At 35.9% G+C, this 26,461-nt stretch overlaps 1 long non-coding RNA gene across 10 annotated transcripts in view; it reads right to left on the bottom strand.

The window, feature by feature from the left end:
* LOC141421648 (uncharacterized) overlaps positions 1-26,461 on the bottom strand; it is a 201,403-nt gene that overhangs the window by 152,460 nt on the left and 22,482 nt on the right. Inside the window, exon 3 of one of the 10 annotated variants that reach the window (XR_012446305.1) lies at positions 1,783-1,937. The exons of the other annotated variants lie outside the window; for them this stretch is intronic. This is a non-coding gene — a long non-coding RNA (uncharacterized lncRNA). The remainder of the gene's footprint in view (positions 1-1,782; positions 1,938-26,461) is intronic. 10 annotated transcript variants of the gene reach the window in all.

Below are 26,461 nucleotides of genomic sequence, written 5' to 3'. Positions count from 1 at the left end.
AAGCTCAGATATCCTAGGGTGAGACATTGGTGCTCAGCAGCCCTAACCTTGATACCAGCCATGCTCCAATTTGATGCCTTATTGGTTTAGTAGGGATATTGATCTGTCTCAGGCATTGGCATCTCAGAAATCCTTTGTGGCACACATAATTCCTATGGCCATTGTGTCATTAGAGTGTCCAACTGCATTGCTTGGAGTCTTTCAGCTGTCAAAGGACAAGTGGTATAAGAGAACTCTTTCTCTCTTGAGGATATATCTGCTGATATTCCGTAACCCATATCTCTTTGATAGATCCTTTGAAAGGGCCTGGATCACTCTATGCCACTAAAATTGTTGCATTTCAAATATTACTTACTTGTTAGCAGTGTTACAATCATATGGGGCTTAGTACTGTTGTTATATCCATTTGTCATCACATCGTGTGAAGTAGCAGATAAAGCGCTATTACTCAAACTTATCAATATGTGAATTTGAGAATATGAATATCTTAGTGATTGAATTTAACATTCCCTCAAATCTGTTCACTACTCAAGATCTTGCAAACACCATGAAAAAATACATGGCATTGTGATGTGAGACCACCTCAGGTATCTGTACATTCAAGATCAGATTGTCTTCACTGTTGCAAGGATAGAGCGTTCCTACAAAAGAATTTCCAATGCTCCAGCAACAATACTTTCAGGGTCATTGTGTCTTCATGCAAGGAATGTGAAAAAGAAAACATACAAAACTGTGTTTCCAAATATAGCTCTCTTTAGGACACCCTCCCCCATCCTTTCCTAAGTTCATTATTATTGGCCAGTGAAAATCTTCCTAGATTCATGGAGTTAACAGAATTTCAGAAGCATTCATCTTTCCAAACTGAAACCATGGAAAATGCTTCATCATCCTCCTGTGTTGTCAGGTCAATAACAATGACAATGAAACAGTATAGCATAAATTCACCAGTACTCTAAGCTTCAACTGAAAATAGTTCTATTGCAATAGAAAACATACTAAGCCATATTCACTACAATTTCCAAAGGTCTAATGATTTCTTATGCCAGCATGTACAACAAAAAAGGAGTAAGGAAATCACTCATTCTTTGATTATTAGATGATGGTAACACTTTCTATGCTGCGATTTATGAGCATATTAGTACTTATCTAAGTAGAAGGAATTTTAGTCTTAAAGATATCTTTGAGTCACCATGGAGACTTCACCTGCCTCTAAGAAACACCTCATTCAAAATCAATATGGTATGTGTCTCATTTTACCTGTCTATTTGAAAATTACTAGGTCATTATATTAATTTAGGGTCTGTTACCACCTCCTGGATACTTGAAGAGGTCCATAGACCCAGACTTATAGTACAACTCTACCTGTCTTCATAGGAAATCTGCAAAAATTCTAGCATCAATACCAAAGTGATGTAAACAATGAGATTTACTTGAGTCGTTCAATGACTTTATGATTCTAAAAATTAAATTGACATTGTCTCTCAGCAAACACGCAATAAAAAGTGATGATTTCTAGAAACACTGGGAAGCTATTATTGAATCTGAAAAAAGTTGGAGAAATAGGAGAGTCTCCTAATGATTTATTAAGTAGATCTCAAAATAGGAAGGTTTAATGACTGAATGTGCGATCACCTCACCCCTGTACACTAGCCATTATCGTAACAATCAACTTTAAAAAGCATGGTGACCCAAGTTTAAGCAAAGCCTTGTTGCTTACTTAGATATTAAAGTTAATCAGTTTATCACTGAACTATTTATCATGTTATCAGTATGATCACTTACCCAATTATCAGCAAGCTTCTGCAAGAGTCTGTTTTAGGTTTTTGAATTTTCTTGTAGGGGATGCAAGTAACATATTCATGAGCTCATTACAAGATACAATTTTTCTTCACATTTTCCTGCTAAATGATTTCTGCAAAATCATTCCTAAGGGACACCTGAGAGATACACAAGTACATGGAAAAATTTGACCTAATCTGCAATTTTTGTTTATGTTCCTTAAAATATCCTATTCTTACAAAAAGGTTCAGGGTAAACAAGGTGACAATGAACCAGGGCACAATAAATGACACAACATGCACAGGGTCAAGGTAAATTTTCTCCAGAAATAGCAAGTGTGTATGCATAGTCACTGCAATTGATAAGAGACCTGTCATTTCTTCCTTGAGTACCAGAATCAAATGCTTACTGACAAGAAGATTATGACCATCATCTTTAACTCTGAAGGTCAGATGTCCGTTGCAGTGATTTTGACTGGTAGAAGCACTAATATGGACACTAGCGATGTTCTAATTATTGACAATTTTGTCTCATTGGAACATTCTGACCAGACTCAGAAAGAGAGATCAAGAAAACCCTTTGTCTTCCACCAAATTTATAAGGTTGTTTTGTCATTACTGCCTCCTGCTACATTACCAGGAGACTTTCAGAAGTCAAGGAACAAGGCATGTCAGAGAAACCTTCTCTGGAAACAATATCTGCTAATATTTCCCTATCACTGTTTCTTTAATTAACCCTATTTAAAGTATCTGGATCACTCTTTATGGCTCTCAAGTTAGAAATCTAAAATGCCCATTACTTGATATAAAAATTGATGATTTTCATTGCATTCTGTATAACAGTGTGGGAAAATATGCTATTGCTTAAACATCCCTCAGATGTGCATTTTAGAAAAAGAAGGTCTTAATAATTGAATGCGTTATTCTCTCAAACCTACTCTACCTGTGACTATTCAAAAGTACAAAAATAAACCATATCAAGCTAGGCAACACTGGCTCAGGCCTCTTTTCCTAGCTACTTGAAAGCCAGAGATAAGGAGTTTAGTTTTAAACCAGCCAAGGCAAAAAACAAGACCCTATCTCTAAAGAAATACCTAACCAAAAAAGGACTGGTTAAGCTCAAATAGTAGAGCATTTACCTCACAAGCATGAGGCCTTGAGTTCAAAGCCCAGTACTGCCCCCAGAAAAAACCAAAAGAAAACAAAAGCAAGCATGTCAATACCATGTGAGACACAACCTTCTCACATACCTGGGCACGTAATATCAGACTTCCCTCTCACATGGGCAGGTTTGCATTTGCAGTAATTACCAAGGTATGGACATTAATCCTTTAAGGGTAGTTGTGTTCTCATGCAGGTAATGTGAAATAAATATCCAAATCAGTGCTTTAGGAAACAGCTTGCTCTACCAGAACAAGTGATACCCTTCTCTTGCCCAAGGCCATTATTATGGGTCCCATAAACTCTACCTAGATTCAAGGAATACTTCAGACTTAAAAGCATTTCAGAAGCATCTATTTATCTAGACTGGAATCATGGAAAATTATTCTTTCTCTTGTGTCATCAGGTCAATACCCATAACAATGAACTAGTAAAATAGAAACCCTTAGTATTCCAAGATTCTAGATAAATTTTCTAGCCACAGAAAAGTTACCAAGACATATTGCTAAGGGCACTATGATTAGAAACAAAACAACTCCCTCATTCCTTAATTAGTAGGTGAAGGTAAGATGTCCTATGCTGTGATTTAAGATCACATTATCACTCACCTGTGTAGGAGAAATATGACTTTTGGGTATCTGTGAGTCACTGTGGCACTTGATCTTCCTCTCACAAACACATTATGCAAAAAAAAAATGGTACATGTCTCATTTTATTTGAACATTTGAAAATTCTCAAGCTTATTGTATCAATTTAGTATCTACATATACTACATGGTACTTGCTGAAATCCATGCACACAGTTTTTCAGCAGAATTTGTTTTTGCTCTTTATTAGACACCTATAAAGATTCCACTGTCTTTAGAAATATGATGGACCCAATGAATAGTGTAGGGAATTCATCGCTCTCTGCAAATATGAATGTTAAGTTCACGTTGTTTCTCAGGAAGCACTCCATACAATGTGATGCTTCCTCAAAATATTATGGAGCTATTAGGGTATGAAAGACATGCATTTTGGGGAAGTATAAGTGTCTCCTAATGATTTATTATATATAACTGAAAAGGAAAAAAGTTATCTACTGACTAAATGTGGCATCACCTCATAACTGCTTACTAGGGAAGACTGTAACAGGTTACCTGCAAGAAAACTTTGTGAAAACAGTTTAAGGTAACCCTCCACACCTACCTGTATATTGAGAGTGGGATGGTCTGCACTGTTATATCACCAGTTTATCACTCACCTTAGGAGGCTTTGAGTGGCCTCCTAAGACACCTTTAAAACATGTGCAAACATGTCTCAGAATACTATTGTTCTTCAATGACACAAGCATACTTATGTTCACAAAATCATCATTAAGGGACACTTGACATCTTCTGTGACACTTGCACCATTTTGAGATTGCTGACATCATTAAGAAGGAATACCTTTTCTTGTCTGGACACATGCAAAATACCCTGTACTTATTGGTAGGCTGTCAGTAATGACAAAGAAGCACCATCTCATCATTCCATCCCCAAGCATGTGCTCAACATCAAATTTCATCTTGTTTAAAATGTTTAAAGACATGGTCAGTTTTAATCTGAGCCACAAGAACCAAAATAAGGTGACAAGAATGTATAGTATTATAAGCACAACTAAGCTTGTTTTTGATGGGCAGAAGTTGGGTATAGTTTTTAAGGCCCACACCAGAATGTACCTGAATACGAACTGTGTCTCATGTCAAGAGTTTATGGGGTCAGTGTTATGTTGGGTGTCTTTCTGTAAAAAACATCATTGCACACTGATTTTGTACATACCTCTTTTACCTGTGTTCACCATGATTATCCCTAAGTAACATCAGTATAGTCCTGATTAGAAATTTTGTGTTTCTGTTCAGGACTTTAGTCAACTGAACACATAATGTATAATTTGTCTAGGTAAAATAAAAGTAGTAGTTACAGCTTTGAACTTACATACAATTTTTAAGAATACCTGTAGTATCATTTGAGCTGGACTTTATATATAATTATACCTGCTGTATAAGAAGTAGTACTTGTTTGTATTGTTTTTTATTGATTTATGAATTTAAAAGAGATATTTTATCTGGTTTTTCAATAGCACAAATCTTTACTGTGAGATGTTTTAGTAGGGGATAATTTTATTAAGGAAGAGTAATGGAACAAAGGCTGATTAGCTGGAGGATAGGTTGAAGATGATATGGGAATTGTGGGGAGGAAGCCAGTGGTCAAGACTGGATGAAGTGGTCTCTGAACTTGGAGTAATGAGGGTAGGTTAAATAGAGCAAGTCACTGATGTGGCAAGGGTTGTCTTTTGTTTTTGTAGTTGTTACCTCCACCAGTGGTAGAGGAGGTCTTTGGGGGATGCTTTGTTTTTGTGGTACCAGAGACTGTCCACAAGACTGTGTTTGTGCAAGGCAAGCACTTAGTCACTTGCAGCAATCTCCCAAAGTTTTAAAAAATTATGTTTTTGAGTTAGGTTCTCACTAACTTTGCTCATTTGGCCTCAAATTTGTGGTTCTCTTGCCTCTACATCCAGAGTATTTGAAATTAACAATCGTGTACAACCAAGTTTTTTAAGGACTTTCAAAAAATTAATTTTTGTTAGATATTTAAATTTAGAAAATAGCATAGAAGAATAGTCATATTGTTTTCTGATTTTAAGAGTTTTGATGTGATGCCCTCAATAATGTACAAGTATAATTTCAGATTTTTTGGAAGGTTTATTTCATAGGTAAAAGTGAAAAATATGTAGTAAATTTATTTAAAAGTTTTATTTGTAGGTCAGATACTTTTATTTATAATTTATATTGGGTCATGCTATATTATAGTAGATTAACTATGGAAAATTTTTATATTTTAATTTCTGAAAATATTTTTAAGGGAGAACTCTTTGGAATGTTGATAAGGTAATATGTCTTTATTTTTAATTATTCATTTATTCACATGTGCATACATTTCTTCCCCTCTCCCCCTGCCCCCAGCTTCTCCTTTCCTCCCCCTCTCAGTTCCAGGCAGGTCCTGTTCTGCCTTTATCACTAATTTTGTTGAAAAAAAGACACAAGAAACATAAAAGAAAAGAAAAGAAAAGACATAAGGAACACAAAGCGTTCTTGCTACTTGAGTTAAGGATAGCTATAAAAGATATTCCTGACATTGCTTTCGTGTACACATGTGTTATAACCCATGTTGATTCATCTCTAAGTGATCTTTACCCTGGTTCCTGATCCCCTTCTCATGTTAACCTCTGTCACTTTAAGGTTTCTGTATTAATTCCTCTGGAGTGGGGACATCAAACGCTTTCATGTTTTACATTTTCTACCTATTCCTCTATCTCCCATAAGTGCACTCTCCTTGTCATGTGATCCAAGTCCAATAACATTGTTGCATTTGCCCTAGATCTAAAGACTGCGAGAGAATTCCAAGATGGTGGCTAGAGGGAGGAAGCACAAAGCGAGCCTCCCATAGTGAAATCTTGGAGAGACGCTGGAGACACACTTTGCAGGCATAATCACCGAGAAAAGGCATAACTTTGACTCCTCCACATTTCCAGCCGGCGCAGAGAATCTCCACTTCACGTTAAACGGAGAACCGAAGAGGCCCCCGGGGCCGCCAGTGGCCGGCGCCCATACGGCTTGGGAAGACACGGACCAGGTGAGCTTCACGGTACCGCGGTTCCCCCACAGACAAGCCTGGGCCAGAGCAGCATAGCCCCCTGGACAGACCGACCTCCACCCAGGGAAAAAAGAGAAACTGAGTACTAAGCAATAAGAACAGTTAAGACTCACTGGAAAGAGGGTGGGGCGCCCTGAGCTCTGAAGATTGGGGGAAGGGAATCCTTCCCGGGACTGTAAATAAACAAGCCGGGCGGGCCGGAGAGGCTCTGGCGGGAGTGGGGCGCGCCCAGCAACCAGGAGTGGGGACACTTGTGAGAGGAGGGGAGACCCACTTCCCAGGTGAACTGTAAATAAACACCCAGGCCTGACAACGCGGGGCAGTGGCACCTTTCCCAGTGCTTGGAAAGAGAAAAGCCTGTAGCAGAGGCCCCCCCCCCCACAGGAGAACTCTGAGCAAACAAAGCCTGTGGGACCAGGTGAGCGCTAGCTCACCCCAGAGATCTGCATAAATAACGCCGCCAGCTACAGGCTGAGAGCAGCAGGCAGGCAAGCCACAGTTGCAGATACCACTCTCAGAACTGCCTCCAGACGCTTTTTTTTTCTTTTTCTCCCTACCTTTGATGAGAGAACAACCGAATTACACCTGCAAGCCGAAAAACTTACTGAAACTGTATTGCATTTGAACTGGGGACACTTGGTGGGACTTTTTTTTTTTTTTTTATCTTCTGTGTGTGTATGAGTGTAGTTTTGTTCTACTTTATGCATCCCCTTTGATGAGACAACTACAGAAAAACATCTGAGGCACCAACTCCAGGAATGGAGATTGAGATGGACATTTAAATTATTAAGACTGAAATTGCATTGCATATAAACTTGGAAGTTTTTTGGTTTTTTGTTTTTTGTTTTTGTTTTTTTTTTTAATTTTCTATTTTCCATTTTATTTTAATTCATTTTTATAAATAGATATTACTTTCATATACTTATTTTTTATTTTTTATCTTTGATTTTCAATCCTCTCTCTGTCACTCTATTGTCTGTTCAGCTTACTGTCGATTAGTACACTAACACTCCCTATTTATACCTTTGAAACTCTCTTGTCTGATACCTTGTTCTGCTTTCTCCCTCTTGTCTGTATATTTGTTTTCCCCTTCTCTTTAACTTCTTGCTTTCCATCTCAGCTCACTCTTCCATTCTCAATATTACCATTGTTATTATTACAAGCTAGAAAATACTTAGTTACACACAGTACAGGGACAGTAACAAAACCAAGGACAATGACAGGAAGACAGAAAAAACAAGGAAACCAGTTTCCCCACAGCAAAAAATTAGTACAGGAACCAGAGGGGAATGAAGAGAACAGAAACTCAGAGCCAGACTCCAACAAAATGAAGATAAACTATGCCAAAGGACCCAATGAAGCCTACAAGAATAATTTAAAAGAAGACATACTACAAGTACTCAATGAGAATTTTATAGAGATGATACTGGATAGGGTCAACCAAAATGTACAGGAGACACTCAAGAAATTCCAAGACAATAAAAATAGAGAATTTGAAAAAGCAAAAGAAGAAATAAAGGAAACCATAGAAGCACTGTATAAACACCAAAGAGAAAGAGAGAACACAATGAATAAATGGATAAATGAACTCAGGACAAAAATAGACAACAATAAAGAAGAAAACAGCCAGGATATGGAAAACCTCAGAAAAAAGAACGAAACAGAACTGCAAAACAAAACGGAAGGCCAATCCAGCAGAATAGAACAAACAGAAGACAGAATCTCAGAACTTGAAGATGAAATGGTAATTAAAGGAAAAACTGAAGAACTATTAATTAAACAACTCAAGACCTGTGAAAAGAAAATGCAAGAACTCACTGACTCCATCAAAAGACCAAACTTGAGAATCATGGGCATCGAAGAAGGAGAAGAGGTGGAAGCCAAGGGAATGCGTAATATATTCAACAAAATAATAACGGAAAATTTCCCAAATCTAGAGAAAGATATTCCCATACAAATGCAAGAGGCCTCCAGGACACCAAACAGACCAGATCAAAATAGAACTACTCCACGACATATCATCATTAAAACAACAAGTTCAGAAACTAAGGAAAGAATATTGAAGGCTGCAAGAGAGAAAAAACAAGTAACATACAAAGGTAAACCCATCAAAATCACAGCAGACTTCTCAACAGAAACATTAAAAGCAAGAAGAGCGTGGGGTGAGATCTTCCGGGCACTGAATGAAAATAACTTCAACCCTAGGATACTCTACCCAGCAAAGCTATCATTCAAAATAGATGGAGCAATAAAAGTCTTCCATGATAAGCAGAAACTAAAACAATATGTGACCACAAAGCCACCATTACAAAAGATTCTGCAAGGGATCCTGCACACAGAAAGTGACACCCAACTTAACCATGAAAAGGCAGGCAGCACCAAACCACAGGATAAGAAAAAGCAAGACAGTAGAGAGTAACATCAAGTTAGGTACACACAATCAAACCTTCAAACAACTAAGATAACTAAATGGCAGGAATCACCACATACCTATCAGTACTAACACTTAATGTTAATGGACTTAATTCACCCATCAAAAGACACTGTTTGGCAAAGTGGATTAAAAAAGAAGATCCAACAATTTGTTGCTTACAGGAGACTCATCTCACCGACAGAAATAAGCATATGCTTAGGATGAAAGGCTGGAAGAAGATTTACCAAGCCAATGGCCCCCAAAAACAAGCAGGAGTAGCAATACTTATCTCTGACAAAGTAGACTTCAAACCTACATTGATTAAACGAGATAAAGAAGGACATTCCATACTAATAAAAGGGGAAATAGACCAAAAGGAAATAATAATCATCAATCTGTACGCACCCAATGTCAACGCACCCAATTTCATCAAACATACCCTGAAAGACCTAAAAGCATATATAAACGCCAACACAGTGGTTGTGGGAGACTTTAACACTCCATTATCATCAATAGATAGGTCATCCAAACAAAAACTCAATAAAGAAATCCAAGATCTAAAATATGCAATAGACCAAGTGGACCTAGTAGATGTCTACAGAACATTTCATCCAACCTCTACACAATATACATTCTTCTCAGCAGCCCATGGAACCTTCTCCAAAATAGATCATATCCTAGGGCACAAAGCAAGCCTCAGCAAATATAAGAAAATAGAAATAATACCATGCATACTATCTGACCACAATGCAGTAAAAGTAGAACTCAACAACAAAAGTAAAGACAAAAAACATGCAAACAGCTGGAAACTAAATAACTCATTACTTAATGAAGAATGGATCATCGATGCAATAAAAGAGGAAATTAAAAAGTTCCTAGAAGTCAATGAAAATGAAAACACAACCTACCGGAACCTATGGGACACAGCTAAGGCAGTCTTGAGAGGAAAGTTTATAGCCATGAGTGCATATATTAAAAAGATTGAAAGATCCCAAATCAATGACCTAATGATACATCTCAAACTCCTAGAAAAACAAGAACAAGCAAATCCCAAAACAAATAGAAGGAGAGAAATAATAAAAATAAGAGCTGAAATCAACGAAATAGAAACCAAAAAAACCATACAAAGAATTAATGAAACAAAAAGTTGGTTCTTTGAAAAAATAAACAAGATCGATAGACCCCTGGCAAACCTGACTAAAATGAGGAGAGAAAAAACCTAAATTAGTAGAATCAGGAATGCAAAAGGGGAGATAACAACAAACACCATGGAAGTCCAGGAAATCATCAGAGACTACATTGAGAACCTATATTCAAATAAATTTGAAAATCTAAAAGAAATGGACAGATTTCTAGATACATATGATCATCCAAAACTGAACCAAGAGGAAATTAATCACCTGAATAGACCTATAACACAAAATGAAATTGAAGCAGCAATCAAGAGTCTCCCCAAAAAGAAAAGTCCAGGACCTGATGGATTCTCTGCTGAATTCTATCAGACCTTTAAAGAAGAACTGATACCAACCCTCCTTAAACTGTTCCATGAAATAGAAAGGAAAGGAAAACTGCCAAACACATTTTATGAAGCCAGTATTACACTTATCCCAAAACCAGGCAAAGACACCTCCAAAAAGGAGAACTATAGGCCAATCTCCTTAATGAACATTGATGCAAAAATCCTCAACAAAATAATGGCAAATCGAATTCATCAACACATCAAAAAGATTATTCACCACGACCAGGTAGGCTTCATCCCAGGGATGCAGGGGTGGTTCAACATACGAAAATCAATAAACGTAATAAACCACATTAACAGAAGCAAAGACAAAAACCACTTGATCATCTCAATAGATGCAGAAAAAGCCTTTGATAAGATCCAACATCATTTCATGATAAAAGCTCTAAGAAAATTAGGAATAGAAGGAAAGTTCCTCAACATTATAAAAGCTATATATGACAAACCTACAGCCAGCATTATACTTAACGGAGCAAAATTAAAACCATTCCCTCTAAAATCAGGAACCAGAAAAGGATGCCCACTATCTCCACTCCTATTCAACATAGTACTGGAATTCCTAGCCAGAGCAATTAGGCAAGAAGAAGGAATAAAAGGAATACAAATAGGTAAAGAAACTGTCAAAATATCCCTATTTGCAGACGACATGATCCTATACCTTAAAGACCCAAAAAACTCTACTCAGAAGCTTCTAGACATCATCAATAGCTATAGCAAGGTAGCAGGATATAAAATCAACATAGAAAAATCATTAGCATTTCTATACACTAACAATGAGCAAATGGAAAAAGAATGTATGAAAACAATTCCATTTACAATAGCCTCAAAAAAAATCAAATACCTAGGTGTAAACCTAACAAAAGATGTGAAAGACCTCTACAAGGAAAACTATAAACTTCTGAAGAAAGAGATTGAGGAAGACTATAGAAAGTGGAGAGATCTCCCATGCTCATGGATTGGTAGAATCAACATAGTAAAAATGTCTATACTCCCAAAAGTAATCTACATGTTTAATGCAATTCCCATCAAAATTCCAATGACATTCATCAAAGAGATTGAAAAATCTACTGTTAAATTTATATGGAAACACAAGAGGCCACGAATAGCCAAGGCAATACTCAGTCAAAAGAACAATGCAGGAGGTATCACAATACCTGACTTCAAACTATATTACAAAGCAATAACAATAAAAACAGCATGGTACTGGCACAAAAACAGACATGAAGACCAGTGGAACAGAATAGAGGATCCAGATATGAAGCCACACAACTATGAGCAACTTATCTTTGACAAAGATGCTAAAAATATACGATGGAGAAATAGCAGCCTCTTCAATAAAAACTGCTGGGAAAACTGGTTAGCAGTCTGCAAAAAACTGAAACTAGATCCATGTATATCACCCTATACCAAGATTAACTCAAAATGGATCAAGGATCTTAATATCAGACCCCAAACTCTTAAGTTGATACAAGAAAGAGTAGGAAATACTCTGGAGTTAGTAGGTATAGGTAAGAACTTTCTCAATGAAACCCCAGCAGCACAGCAACTAAGAGATAGCATAGATAAATGGGACCTCATAAAACTAAAAAGCTTCTGTTCATCAAAAGAAATGGTCTCTAAACTGAAGAGAACACCCACAGAGTGGGAGAAAATATTTGCCAATTATACATCAGACAAAGGACTGATAACCAGAATATACAGGGAACTTAAAAAACTAAATTCTCCCAAAACTAATGAACCAATAAAGAAATGGGCATGTGAACTAAACAGAACTTTCTCAAAAGAAGAAATTCAAATGGCCAGAAAACACATGAAAAAATGCTCACCATCTCTAGCAATAAAGGAAATGCAAATTAAAACCACACTAAGATTCCACCTCACCCCTGTTAGAATAGCCATCATCAGCAACACCACCAACAACAGGTGTTGGCGAGGATGCGGGGAAAAAGGAACCCTCTTACACTGTTGGTGGGAATGTAGACTAGTACAACCACTCTGGAAAAAAATTTGGAGGCTACTTAAAAAGCTGGACATCGACCTACCATTTGATCCAGCAATACCACTCTTGGGGATATACCCAAAAGACTGTTACTCCAGAGGCACCTGCACATCCATGTTTATTGTGGCACTATTCACAATAGCCAAGTTATGGAAACAGCCAAGATGCCCCAGCACAGACGAATGGATTAAGAAAATGTAGTATCTATACACAATGGAATTTTATGCAGCCATGAAGAAGAACGAAATGTTATCATTCGCTGGTAAATGGATGGGATTGGAGAACATCATTCTGAGTGAGGTTAGCCTGGCCCAAAAGACCAAAAATCGTATGTTCTCCCTCATATGTGGACATTAGATCAAGGGCAAACACAACAAGGGGATTGGACAATGAGCACATGATAAAAGCGAGAGCACACAAGGGAGGGTGAGGATAGGTAAGACACCTAAAAAACTAGCTAGCATTTGTTGCCCTTAATGCAGAGAAACTAAAGCAGATACCTTAAAGCAACTGAGGCCAATAGGAAAAGGGGACCAGGAACTAGAGAAAAGGTTAGATTAAAAAGAATTAACCTAGAAGGTAACACCCACGCACAGGAAATCAATGTGAGTCAATGCCCTGTATAGCTATCCTTACCTCAACCAGCAAAACCCCTTGTTCCTTCCTATTATTGCTTATACTCTCTCTACAACAAAATTAGAGATAAGGGCAAAATAGTTTCTGCTGGGTATTGAGGGGGGGAGCGGGAGGGGGTGGAGTGGGTGGTAAGGGAGGGGGTGGGGGCAGGGGGGAGAAATAAACCAAGCCTTGTATGCACATATGAATAATAAAAGAAAAATGAAAAAAAAAAAATAAAGACTGCATATGAGGGAGAACATACAATTTTTGGTCTTCTGAGCCTGGCTGACCTCACTCAGAATGATGTTCTCCAGTTCAATCCATTTACTTGCAAATGATAAGATTTCATTCTTCTTCATGGCTGAGTAAAATTCCATTGTGTACAAATACCACACTTTCTTGATCCATTCATCAATAGTGGGGCAACTTGGTTGTTTTCATGACTTGGCTATTGTGAATAGTACTGCAATGAACATGGGTGTGCAGGTGCCTCTGGAGTAACCTGTGTTGTATTCCTTTGGGTATATCCCCAGGATTGCTGGATCATATGACAGGTCTATGTTTAGATTTTTAAGAAACCTCCAAATTTTTTTCTCCAGTAGCTGCACCAGCTTGCATTCTCACCAGCAGTGTATGAGAGTTCCTTTTCCCCACATCCTCACCAACACATGTTGGTGGTGGTGTTTTGGATGTTGGCTATCCTAATAGGGGTGAGGTGAAATCTTAGTGTGGTTTTGATTTGCATTTCCTTTATGGCCAGAGATGGTGAGCATTTTTTTATTTGTTTTTTTGGCCTTTTGAATTTCTTCTTTTGAAAAAGTTGTGTTTAGTTCAGTTGCCCATTTTTAATTGGTTCATTGATTTTAGGAGAGTTTAGTTTCTTAAGTTCCCTGTATATTCTGGTTATCAGTCCCTTGTCTGATGTATAGCTGGCAAATATTTCCTCCCACTCTTTGGGACGTCTCTTCAGTTTAGAGACCATTTCTTTTGTTGTGTAGAAGCTTTTTAATTTTATGAAGTCCCATTTGTCCATTCTTTCTCTTCCTTTCTGGGCTGCTGGGGTTCTATTGAGGCAGTACTTGCACATACCTATTAGTTCCAGAACATTTCCTGTTCCTTCCTGTAGTAACTTCAGAATTTCAGGTCTAATATTTAGGTCCTTGATCCATTTTGCGTAGATACTCATACAAGGTGATATCAGTTTCTTACAGATGGGTAACCACTTTTTCCAGCAACATTTGTTGAAGAGGCTGTCTTTTCTCCATTGTAGTAACATGTCATTTTTAATTTTGTTGTTTGTGTTTGAAGGAAAAGGAAGAAAGAAGAAATGATATACAAGACTTTTCTTGTAACTCCTTTTAACTAGATATCCAGGTCCACCATGCTTTGACAAGACAATGCCTTTAACATTGTTAGTGGCCTTAGTAAATTTGTTAGTCTGGAGAGACTGTGCCCCTTCTTTCCAGAAGTAGGACACCATGGGCTTATTTTGGAGGCCATTTGGAATACTTCTTTAATCAGAAGTCTAGCAAAAAAGCACATTGAGACAAAATGAAGGCTATCGTGGTAAACAGGAAAATAAGATTTTAAGTATATGACAAATACCATATTTTGTTATTAAAAAAGAGATTTTTAAGAATTAATTCTTAGAGGGTGATAGACTTCTGACATTAGTTAATGTAGGGTTATAGAGATATTTTTAGTTAGATAAATCTCTTTAGAGTTAATTTAGTGATCTTGATCTCTGAGCGAAAGTTGGCAACTCATTTCCTACAGATGAAGGAAATATACAGGAAGCTCTGCTTTTTATAATGGTAATTAATTTTTTTGTTGAAATTAGTCATGCCCTGCTGTCTTGGCTATGGTAAAGATGAGTGAATAAGTACATATCTGATGAAATGGAACTTTTAATGGTTGACAAGTTTTTCAGAATATATAAATGTAGTTAAAGTTTCAGAGGAAATAGCTTTTGTGACTTTTACTATTTTTATGAAAATAAGAAATAAGAAATGTGAGATTAAAGTTGTGGATGCTAAATATGGACCTCATTTCAAGGCTTTTTTGAAACCGCATTAGAGGTAGAGCAGGGAAAAAGTTCTCATCCCATTAAATCCTCTATGTTTCACAAATGTCTGAATTTTACAAAGAATTTTTATATTTTTTTTGGTTTCATATGAGGTTAAGAGCTATAGTATGTTACATTTTAACTAAGACTGGCTAAGTAAAGGAAACTTTAAAATGACCTTGATACTATAGTTATTTTAATACATGCAAAAAACAAATGGAGACAGAATAAAACAAGAGCCAACAATCTTTAAAGTCAACTCTGTAATTACCCTTCATAATAAAAAGGGATATGTTTAGAAATTTTCCCTAAGTTAAGCAAATCTAAGGCAAAAATACAAGCTGAAGTCACTAATAAAAGAACAGAGTGAGGCAACTTATAATTTTGTTTTTAATAAGCTTGAAAAAGAAAATGGAAGTTAATTCCAGAATCCTCATTTATCACAAAAAGAAGAAAGACCTTAGTGGCCTGTGTTTTGACAGATCTAAAGGCTTGGTGTTAAGGGGAATCATTGCAAGAAAATAAGAGAAGAGAGTTGGAGATAAAGAAGCCATTAATATTGTAGCTTCTTGCTATCTGTAGCAGTGAGAACAAAAGGGATCCTAAGGTTTGCTTTCCACTATGGGAGTTAGATGTGTGGGATGAATAAACTTGCTATTTGTGGATTTTTCCTTTCAGAAATGTGTAATATCTTACCTAATGCACTTAAGATTGTCACTGATTATAGGGAGCTGATTGGCCAATGCGTGAGGAGAAAATCCCTCTATATACACCTGTGAAATAGCCAAGATTTTTCCTTACAAACTAGGAATGAGGCATGGGCCTATCATCAAATATGTGCTTCATATGAAGACTGATTTCTCATGTGTATTACCCCAAGAGCTGCATGGTCTCCACTGGCAATCAGAAGGAACAAGGGAACACCAATTAAGGCACCATCTCCACACCTAAAGGGTATTTAAGATGAGATTGTCTACACTGTCCTGTGATGGCCAATGCCTCATCAATAATCATCTAAGGTTTATTGTATTGTCAAGAGTGGAATGAAGAAACATACAAAACTGTGCTTCAGATTACATTTTATTCTACCAGGACTCTTACCCATTCTCTTGTCTGTGCCCCTTATAAAGTGATGCTTAAACTCACATAAAATCATCATGGATTACTTCAGAGCTAGCAGATTTTCAGAAGTGTCTATCATTTCTAGCCCAGGAACAAGAATAATACCTTAAGCTCTTGTTTTAGACCTAATTTGTGAAACCTGGTCTTTGGGCTCAGAGTCGGCATTGCATATCTTTTTCAAAAGGAAAGGAATGGCAGAATCTGATTTTTATGATTGTAAGTATTGATTTTCATAGAAATTATTGGCAGACAGCTGTTTTAGATTTGAGAAGACTCTATGAATATATGACTTTTGAAAGATTAATTTTTAAGTAATGAGGGTTTCTTCAGAATATTTAACATTTGTAAATCTTATTAAGTAAAAGTTAAGAGGAAATTATTTTGTGATTTTTGTCATATGTATAAAAAAATGAAATGTCCAATTAAAGTAATGGCTGTGGTGCATATCTCTCCTCTGCAGATAATCTTGGCCATTTCATCAGAAAGGGCAAGGAAAGTTCACCCACTCCAGGAGACTCTGTGTGCTTGGTAAAAATAGTTTGGATTTTGCAAAGAATTTTTATTTAATTTTTTATTTCATCTTTGTTTAAGAGATAAAGAATGGTATATCTTAGGTCAGGTTGCCTAAGGTAAAAAAACTTGAAAATTATTGCAAGTTCCATAACTATCTAGGCAAAGGGAGGTTGAATATACCAACAGCAAACAACCCTTACCTGCAAACATTATAATTGTAATTTGTGATACAAAAAAAGACATATACTTAAAAGTTTTTCATAAGTTAATCAAATCTAAGGTAAAAAATGACCTAAATTTCCAAATAAAAGAACTGGTTAGGCAAGTTATGATTTTTTAAAATAGTAAGTTCTGAAAAGAAAATAGATGTAAACTCATAGCTCCTCATGCGTAGTAAAATGGGGGAAAAAAAAGCATTAGTTTCTGGAGTTTTAGCAGAAGTAGAGAGTTTGTTAAGTGGAGTGATCGTACAAATATGAGGGGAAGTAGCAGAGGCAATGAGCTGTTAATATTTTAGCTTCTTGCTGTCAATAATAGCAAAAGCAAAAGGAATTCTCAGGGTAGGTTTCCTCCATGGGAAGTAGACATTTGTTAGTAATCTTGCTCTTTGGAAATTTTTATTCAGAAATTTGTAAGATCTTGTCATGTGTCTTAGATTGTTTTAGCCCTGTGGCAAAACCAAATTTTATGTACATCTTTTCAAAGAGATGGGATTTTTCCTTGGGTTTAGGAATGAAGAATGCATCAAAAAGAGATTTTGAATAAAAATTGTGCTGCTTTTAAAGACTGACCTCTTATGAGCATTACACCAAGACCCACATGGCCTCTACTGGGAATTGGAAGGAACATGGCAACACCAAGTGAAGCACCACCTACTCAGCTATCAGAATGCTTAAGATCAGATTGTCTGTACTGTTATGTGCAGTTTGCCACTCACTTATAACCAGAGCTTCATCTACAGTCTTGTAATATTTATTATGTTCTCATGACTGGAATAGAAAAAAAAAACATACAAAACTGAGTTTAACAGAACAGTTTCTCTTCCCCTTCCCTTGCCTATGACCATTATGAAATGTATCTTAAACTCTACTTAGATCCATGGATTACTTCAGAGTAATAGAATTGAAAATGTCTATTATTTCTATACTGCAAACATGGAAAATATCATATGCTTCCTCTTGTGTGGAGAGTTCAACAACAATGACAATGAAACAAGATACTATAACTTCTTCAATATTGAATGGTTCAGCATAAATTTGCATGCCAAAAAAATTAAAATTCAATTACATTAGATTTGCTATGGCTCCAAGGATTCTTAGCAAAGCACATGCAACAAAACTGTGTTAAAAGAGGATTTAGGAACACTCTCATTCCTTAGCTTAGTAGATGAAAGAAAAAAGTCCTGCAGTGAGATTTTGTCTCATATCAGTGCTTAGCAGTATAGGATAGTTCTTCCTCTTGACAGTCTCTGTGACTAAATTTGGAGCATTACCTGTCTCTGAGAAAGACATCAACTGAAAACAAGTTGTTACATGTCACATTGATACACCTTGGATATTTCTGAGGTCATGGTATGAATTCATGATCCATCAACAATTGTTCGATACTTGAGAGGTCCATGCACACAGTTTTGTAAAGTACTCTTATATTCTTGAGAGGAAATCTATGCAAATTTTACCTTTAAATTCTCTCATAAGGATGGACACAATCAAAATTACCTGGAATTTTTCTTATACTTCTACTTTCATGAGACTTATATTCTCATTTTCTCAGCAAGCACACAGTATGCTGAGATGCATCCTAGAACTATTAAGGAGTTATGAGGAGATGAGGATTGTATGCTAAAGTAGTAGGGGAGCTAGAAGTATGTTGTAATGATATCTTAAATGTGTATGAAAATAGGAACGTATTTAATAACTGAGTGTGGCCTAACTTCATACCTGTACACTAGGCAAGACAAAAATAGCTAAAATTAAAAAGGGGAAAGACAAAAAGCAATATGGTGACACCAGGTAGGCACAGCCACTTCATTTACCTTCATGTTGAAGATGAAATTATCTGCTTTGCACTGTTACCAGTTTTTCACTTCCCTGGTTAACAATGATTTTTAAGAGACCTGATAATTTACAGAAAAAAATGCCCAAAGATATTCTTTGGTGAAGATTGCAGAAATGGACATTATGAGCATTGTGTGTATCCCTTCTTATGTCTCTATCTGGGAGCATTAAACATATACTAACTATCTGCTAAGATACAAGAAAAACTTTCTCTTGATTGGGAATATAAGACATATATTCATGTATTTATCACATGTAGACCCCAAGCAGGTGGAAATGTAACTATGTCGAAACTTTCTTCTTACATATATCTGAAAATAAAGCAAGATTTCATGAGTAAATGTGGCAACATCTGATGCCTGTAGAGTAGGCAAGTCCTACACAGAATTCCTGCAAAAAAATCTTGACAATAATGAGATATACACACCCCACTTGACCTCATGAATTTTTAGCATCAGATGTTCTACTCTGAACCTGGCCCTGTTTATCACCTACCTAGGTGGTATTTATTATCTAAGCATGTAGGCATTGTGTCTGGGGCAATCTTACCAGTGAAAGGGTTTTTGGCATGCCTGATTATATTTTGGAACTTTTATCTGCATATTTTGGCTTACAATTACTGTTAAACTAGGCATCCTCTTAGCATACTATTAAACAGGGTCAAGTCCAGAGAAATTTTTTGTTGTTTACTATGTATTTAACTTAATGAGGTATGTGCTGAAGAGAATGCATCCAATGCCTTCTTTAAAGATTCTTTAGTACAATGTTCTATGTTTTACTCCCAACTCCTTATTCTTGCTTTCATTGGTTCAATGTTCCCTATCAATATTAAACCTCTCTTATTATACCCTGAAATCAATGTGGTTCCTTAATCTTAAGGAGCCCTGGTGGGTCAATTTTTCTCTTTGATGAGTCTTTTCAGCTAAAAAGGTGCATCAGATCTGCCTAAAATCATATGAACAATTGCATGCTATTTGGTGGAGAGGTGACATGGACAAGTTAGTCACTGATATCTCAGAATAGTATGATACCAGGAATATGGCATGTTTTTGTATTTCAAAAGATGTGTTGTGATATACTAATGAAGGTAATAAAATATAAAGAGTAGTACAATTTTAGAGATATGAACATTAAAACAATTATTGCAATTCTTTTAACCAGGAGAACCAGTAAACCATGAGCTTACAGGTCACTAACTCAGACTGTTCAATTATACATAACACTGTTTCTGGTTGTGAAGCTCATTCAGGACTGAGGTGACATTGAGATATTTGTAATGTAAACATTGCAGCTAAAGTTCCATGACAGTATTAGTGTCTCCTTAGGCAGCATTAAGAATGTTTAGGGACATTTTAGTTTGAAGAACATTAGATTTTGTTATTTTTATTTTAAGAGAAAAATGTCTTAAACTGAGTTATAGAAAGAATTTTGAGTAAAGCTGCTGAGTGGTTTTGTTATTTTATATTTTTAATGTTATTGAAGTGATGAAAATATTCTACTTGATCATACCTATTGTTTATTCATGATTCAGTATTGGTAAGTTAGTAGGTTTTGTGAGGTCTTTATCATTTTTCTGTATATGGTAATCTGATTGTACATTTTCCTATTTTACCTCGGGTTAGGCAGGGCCATGGTCCGTTGTCATATAACTATCACATTTCATTATGAGCTTTTTCACTGAAAAATAGATGCATACCAATTGGTAGTATTAGTAGTAAAATGGTTTTATAATTGTACAAGAATTATGCATTTAGTAGCAATTTTATTATGTATATTGTCTTACTGTTTTAAATAAGGGTGTCTTTGAGTAAGTTAGACTAAAATGTGAATTAACTAGAGAAAATAGTCATCCTAAAGCTACAGTTGTTTTTAAGGTTTTTTGATTGTTAATTTGTATCTTAGGTGATTGTGGAGATTTTAAAGTCTTTTTTTTTGAGAGCACACATTTTGAAGCATGGTTAGTGGTTGTTTTAGTTCTGAATGATTTTGTATGTTTAGGGTGTTGTATAATGTTGCTAACAGGCCATTTGTAAAGTTTCATTAGCTATAGTTTCATTAGTTGTGTTCATTAATAATTTAAATGTTATTAATTATTTTAATATATTTAAAAAATATAAATATATTTAAAATATATAAAAATTATTCACCTAATGGATCAGGATTTTGACCTAGAGTTATAGCTTTAGATTTTATCCATAGTATATTTTTTAAATGGGGACAGTTTTTATGCAAATGAAGTAAAATAGATTAAATATATAGTTTGTAAAGCGTCTGGATTTGTTTATTCAAATAAGCAAAAATTTTGAACTTTGCATTACAGAAATATAGAAATCTCTATTTTTAAAAATAATAATGTGAAAACAAGAAATATGTGTAAGTATTTTGGTGAAAAATATTATAAGGCTGAATTGGTTCCATAGATTTTTTTCTAAGATTTGCATAAATTCTCCTTGCTATTTTGGAATAATAGGTGAAGTTATAAGGATATTGGCAAGGCTTCATTAATTTACATTATTTCAGTGTAATAATTGAAGGTTATGGTTCTGATTTCAATTTCAAGTTAACAGGATATTGGTTTTCATGAAGATAATGAGGGGAGCTATAAAAGTGAGTAACAGTAGGCTGAGAGGTTACCCTTCCGTGGGGTAGCTTTGAAATATTCAAAACATTTGTGTCTAATATTGGAGTTGGCCATTTGGTTAGATTTTAGTGAGCAGTTAATATTTTTAGACCACTAGGTTAGGAATGGAGTGAATCCTCTGTTTTGGCAAAAAAGTGATCTTAGGAATTTAGTTATGGCAGAGTATTATACCCCAATACTTAAATGAATTTTATCATGATGTTTATTACATTTAGAAAGACTAGAGACTTTAAAAATAATTTGAAAGATGACTTTTTAGAGCTCAGTGGTGGGAAAACTTGGGCATCTTTTGCCTTTAAGATCTTCCATCTCTGGGGTAGATGGATGACCACTTATCTCTCCAAAGAAAGAGACATTGATTTTTTTTTTTTTTGGTCTGTCTTTTTCATGACTCGGTCAGTATGCCCTCCGTTAATGTAATGCATTTGATGCAATTAGACTTTCATGTCTCAGCTTTTTTATATTTATAATATTTGGGGAGTGATTAGTCAACTTATTCTTGGACTTTTTATTTGGTCTTTTTAAATAAGGGCTTAACCTTTGTTAAAATGCCAAGGCAAAACCCAATTAATAATTAGAATGAAGGTCGGGAATGTAATACAGGTCATGTTAAGGAGAGGGTACTAAAGGGAGTGGGAAGGTAAATGAAGAGAATAAAGGAGGGAGAATATGGTTAATAGACTTCAGTACTATACATGTATGAATATGGAACATTAAAGCTTGCCAAAGCCATTTTTAAGAAGGGAAAGGGGAAGAGGGAGAATAATGGAGGGAATGAAACAAAATGGGCTACCTTATACGCACATATGGAAATCTCAGAACAAAACCCTCTACATAATTAATATATACTAACAAAATTTTTTAAGAAAAGAAAAGAGGCTTCACAGAGCATAAAGCTAACTTGCACTTTGTCTCTCTCATGAGTACCCAGCATGACTGTTTTCACCAATGGTGACATCTTGATCCTCTACTTCCTAGCTTTACAACTGAGTGAATGTAAGTTTTGTTCTTTATAAATTACCAGTATATGGCATTTTGTTACACAGCACATATAGCCAAGAGAATCCTACATGTTGCAATGCCCACAGCAACTACTATGAAAAGTACATTTATACATTCATAAACCATGCTTGTAAATCAAGATATAGTCCTAAAGTGTTAAATAACCCACAATGAAGCAAGACCAAAGAGACAGAATAATTAGGACCAGAGATTGGTTCCAGAAGAAAATAATAAAACACCAGATTTTAGTTAAAACTGAAAATAAAGAAAACACCAAGTGCTGCTTAGGACAGAAGGAAATACTGGCTTACAAACCACACATGTCTAGTGGGAACATAAAATGGTAAAAAGAATGTTCACACTATGTGACTCTATTTATATAATAATTCTGAAATGATAAACCATGGGATACATGCTACAGCATCTTCAGTATTACTGAATGTAACTCAGAATTATTTGGCATAGTTCAGTTTGTTGGTTGTGGTGGTAAAGACAGAAATTACACAAGTGATAGCACTATTTTCCTTTCCATGAACACACACTTACAACACACTACACACACATAGTGAAACTGGGGAGAGGATTGTAGCAATGTCAATATTCTTTTTTTGTGATAGTATGCCATCATTCTATGACATATTACCACAAGGAAATTTTCATACATCTTTCTACAGTTTCTTATAGCTACAAATCTACATTTATACCAATTAAATATGAAGTTAAAATAAAATTATTCTTTTCTTCTGACAGTTTTTAAGTACTCATATTTCTAGAAGCCAGAATGATCTCCAATCTGATTAAGATGCTACAAGAAATGAGGAACATTATTGAATAAGAATATTCCGATTTAACTGTTTACTTAGTTGCCTCTTGTGAAATTGGAAGGATATGATACCAAGACTGGGGATTTTGTTGCTGCTACTGTACTTCGGTTTTTTACACAAGGCCTTACTATTTAACACAATCTGGCCTCAAACCCACCATCTCCTGCCCCTGCCTCCTGGGATAACAAACAGGTACTACCATGCCCAGCTGAGATTTTTAAAAAATCTCTGTTAGTCAAATGTACATTACTTCTAAGGTGAGAAAAAAGTTGACTGGGGATTCAAGGCACAAATGACACCAGATATATATAATAACAGAAAATTAACTACATCTCTCATTAAATGAGGTTAAGGAAAAAAAAAAAAAAACTAGTGGCACTGCAATTCCTCTACTACCTCCTCCAAGAAAGAGTGTTCAACATTTTGTCTCTAAATTTTCTCTGAAATAATTACACTAGAGTGAGAATGAAAACTTCATATGTCTTGTTTACTGCTGCATTTCCTATTGCTATAGCAATGCTTCCAGTGCAGTAAACACTTCAATTTAGATTTTTTCAGTACAAAAATGAATGATTAAAAGGGTAATGGATGTGGGAAGAGCTTCTGAATGTACAATATACTAAGGAAGTCCAGAAAGCATATCAGCACTAGGACCAACATCAGGGTTCTGAAATTGCTTAGAATGTTTGGGCCACCCTCTTGCCCCAGTGCCTGGTTCCTGTCATATAAGCAAGACTATATTGATAGTGGAGCTTCAAGACTCTAGAAAAAATTCATTCATTCATCACAAATCCAATGAAAAAAGACTATAGTGCCAAAATTGAGCAATTAGCTGAGTCTGCCATCTGGAAAAAAAGCCTGCAGGCTGAGCATCAGCATCTCTGTTTCCCGCAGTCTTCATAAAGCTTCTTGCCTCTTGTTTATGCCCCAAATATCAAGGAAGCAAACCATCTGCACATAAAAACCCAGGCAAGAAAAATGACATTATTGAGTCCCTGTGGTTTCTTTCAGCTTCATATATTATAAAATTGGAATTGAAAAGGTTTTAAAACCTTTTCTTCAAAGCTCCAAAGAAAGCCTTCTCTCTTATGTCAAAAAACCAGGAATTGGGAAGTCTAAGTTAGAAAATGTTTAGACAATAGTCATTCTCTTTCACTGAAACACCACAGAAAAACTTTGGTCTTATCCACCCCCAGTAATAATAAGCTGACTTTTCTATTCTATTCTGCTGGTGTCTAATTGAAAAATTTTAATCATGATTCCATGTTAAAATGACAGTCTGGTGTCTATGGAAGGCTCATGGAAAAGAGTAACAATGCCCTTCTACCTCCTGATCAGGATAGTGGGAGGGAAGGACCAGTAGATTGTCACAACTCTCTTAACTTGGTAATAAGAAGAGAACATCCACCCTGAGTGTCCATGAGGCCAGGTGGGAAGAATGGACCTACATCCACCTACAGTAACAAGGTAGAATGCTCCTTTTCCAGCCAGAGAATACCAGCTTAATGACTAGTTTAAATAAGAATCAGAGGCTTTTCAAGATACTCAAAAATCTAAGTTTCAGTTGAAAATCACCTATCATACCATGAGCCAGGAGAATTTCAAATAAAGGAAAAGCAATCAACACTGAGATGACAGAGGTGTTAAAAATATCTGATAAAGGTATAAAGAATCATCATGTAAATTAATTAATTAACAATTGCAAGCTCAATTGAAATATTTAAAAAAGAAAGGCTCAGTAAAGATATAAAGACTTTCAGGGAAGACACAAGATACAATGAAGGGATAAATTGAAATTTCAGAGCTAAAATCTATATCAACCAGCATTAGGTCATTGCATAGGATAAACATAAAATGGAAACAAAAAAGAGTATCAGTGACCCTGAAGAGAGAATGATAGAAATTTCTGAATATGAGCAAGAAAAAGAAAATGAACTGGAAAAAGCTCAGTAGCCTGTGGAAAAGAACAAAAGTTCTAACATTCATATCATTGGGATCTAAAACATAAACGGGGCAGAACTGAAAATTACCAAAGAAATAGCAGCTGAAGTTTCCCAGATTTTACAAATAACACAAACCATTGTACTCAGGAAACTGAATAAGTCCTGAACAAGATTCTCAGACAAATCCACACCAATACACTTCAACTAATAAAAACAAAGCAGTTTGAAAACAGCTGAAAGAACAAAAATCAAACTAATAAAGAATAAATAATCCTGATGCAGCAGGACCATGGAGATCAAAGAACCTCTCACCCAGACTTCTACATAGAGAAAATGTTTCAATTTTGTTTTGGGTTTGAGTTTTTGTTTTCAAGAATGAAGGGGAAATGAAGATATTTCTAATGAGCACTTGTGGAAATATTGCCAGGTGAGAAACCTAGAGACACTCAGAGAAGTGGAGAACTCAGATTTTATTTTATGCCAGTAGTCCCAGATGAGTTCATACTCATCATCTGGGTCCTGAGTAAAGAATTCACAGGTTACTTAAAGGGCAGTGCAGGGCATCAGGTTACAAGGAATGTAATAGGGTTAATAGGTGAGCTAGTGGTGAGTTAGAGACATAAGATTGTTTAGATAAGAGCAGCAAGGAAAATCTGTTCTGGAAAGTTTATTTACAAGAGGAGATAAAGGAAGGCAGGAATGGGCAATTATCTCTACATGGTGCCCTTTGTATTGGCCCTGAACTTTCTTTTATAGCTTTAATTGGCAATTTCTCATATCCTACAGACTTGTTCATTTCCCCCTCTCGATGCATAGTCCCAAAGGGCTATATTGCATTACCAAGAGCTGTAACTTTATTGCCTCCATTCATAAGCTAATAACTTGAGTTATGGCGTTAAGAATGCAAGGACCAAATACCAGTGACAGTAGGAGAATGAAAAGAGGACCAGACAAGGGGAGTAGCCATGAGACCCAATTCCAGATGCTGCTCCAGCTGTTCCAGGAATTCATTAATTTCTGCCTCCTATGTGCTACTCACTCCTACATGCAATTGCTAGGCCATATCTCTGACTATTCCTGACTAATTCACAAAAAACCAACATTCTTCACTTAGGAAAAGGCAATGCCCTCCC

This window comes from Castor canadensis, chromosome 3, assembly GCF_047511655.1.
Source record: "Castor canadensis chromosome 3, mCasCan1.hap1v2, whole genome shotgun sequence".
In the NCBI taxonomy this organism is placed as follows: domain Eukaryota; kingdom Metazoa; phylum Chordata; class Mammalia; order Rodentia; family Castoridae; genus Castor; species Castor canadensis.
The sequence above is the reverse complement of the archived record's forward strand: the minus strand, read 5'-3'. Positions and strand labels throughout refer to the sequence as shown.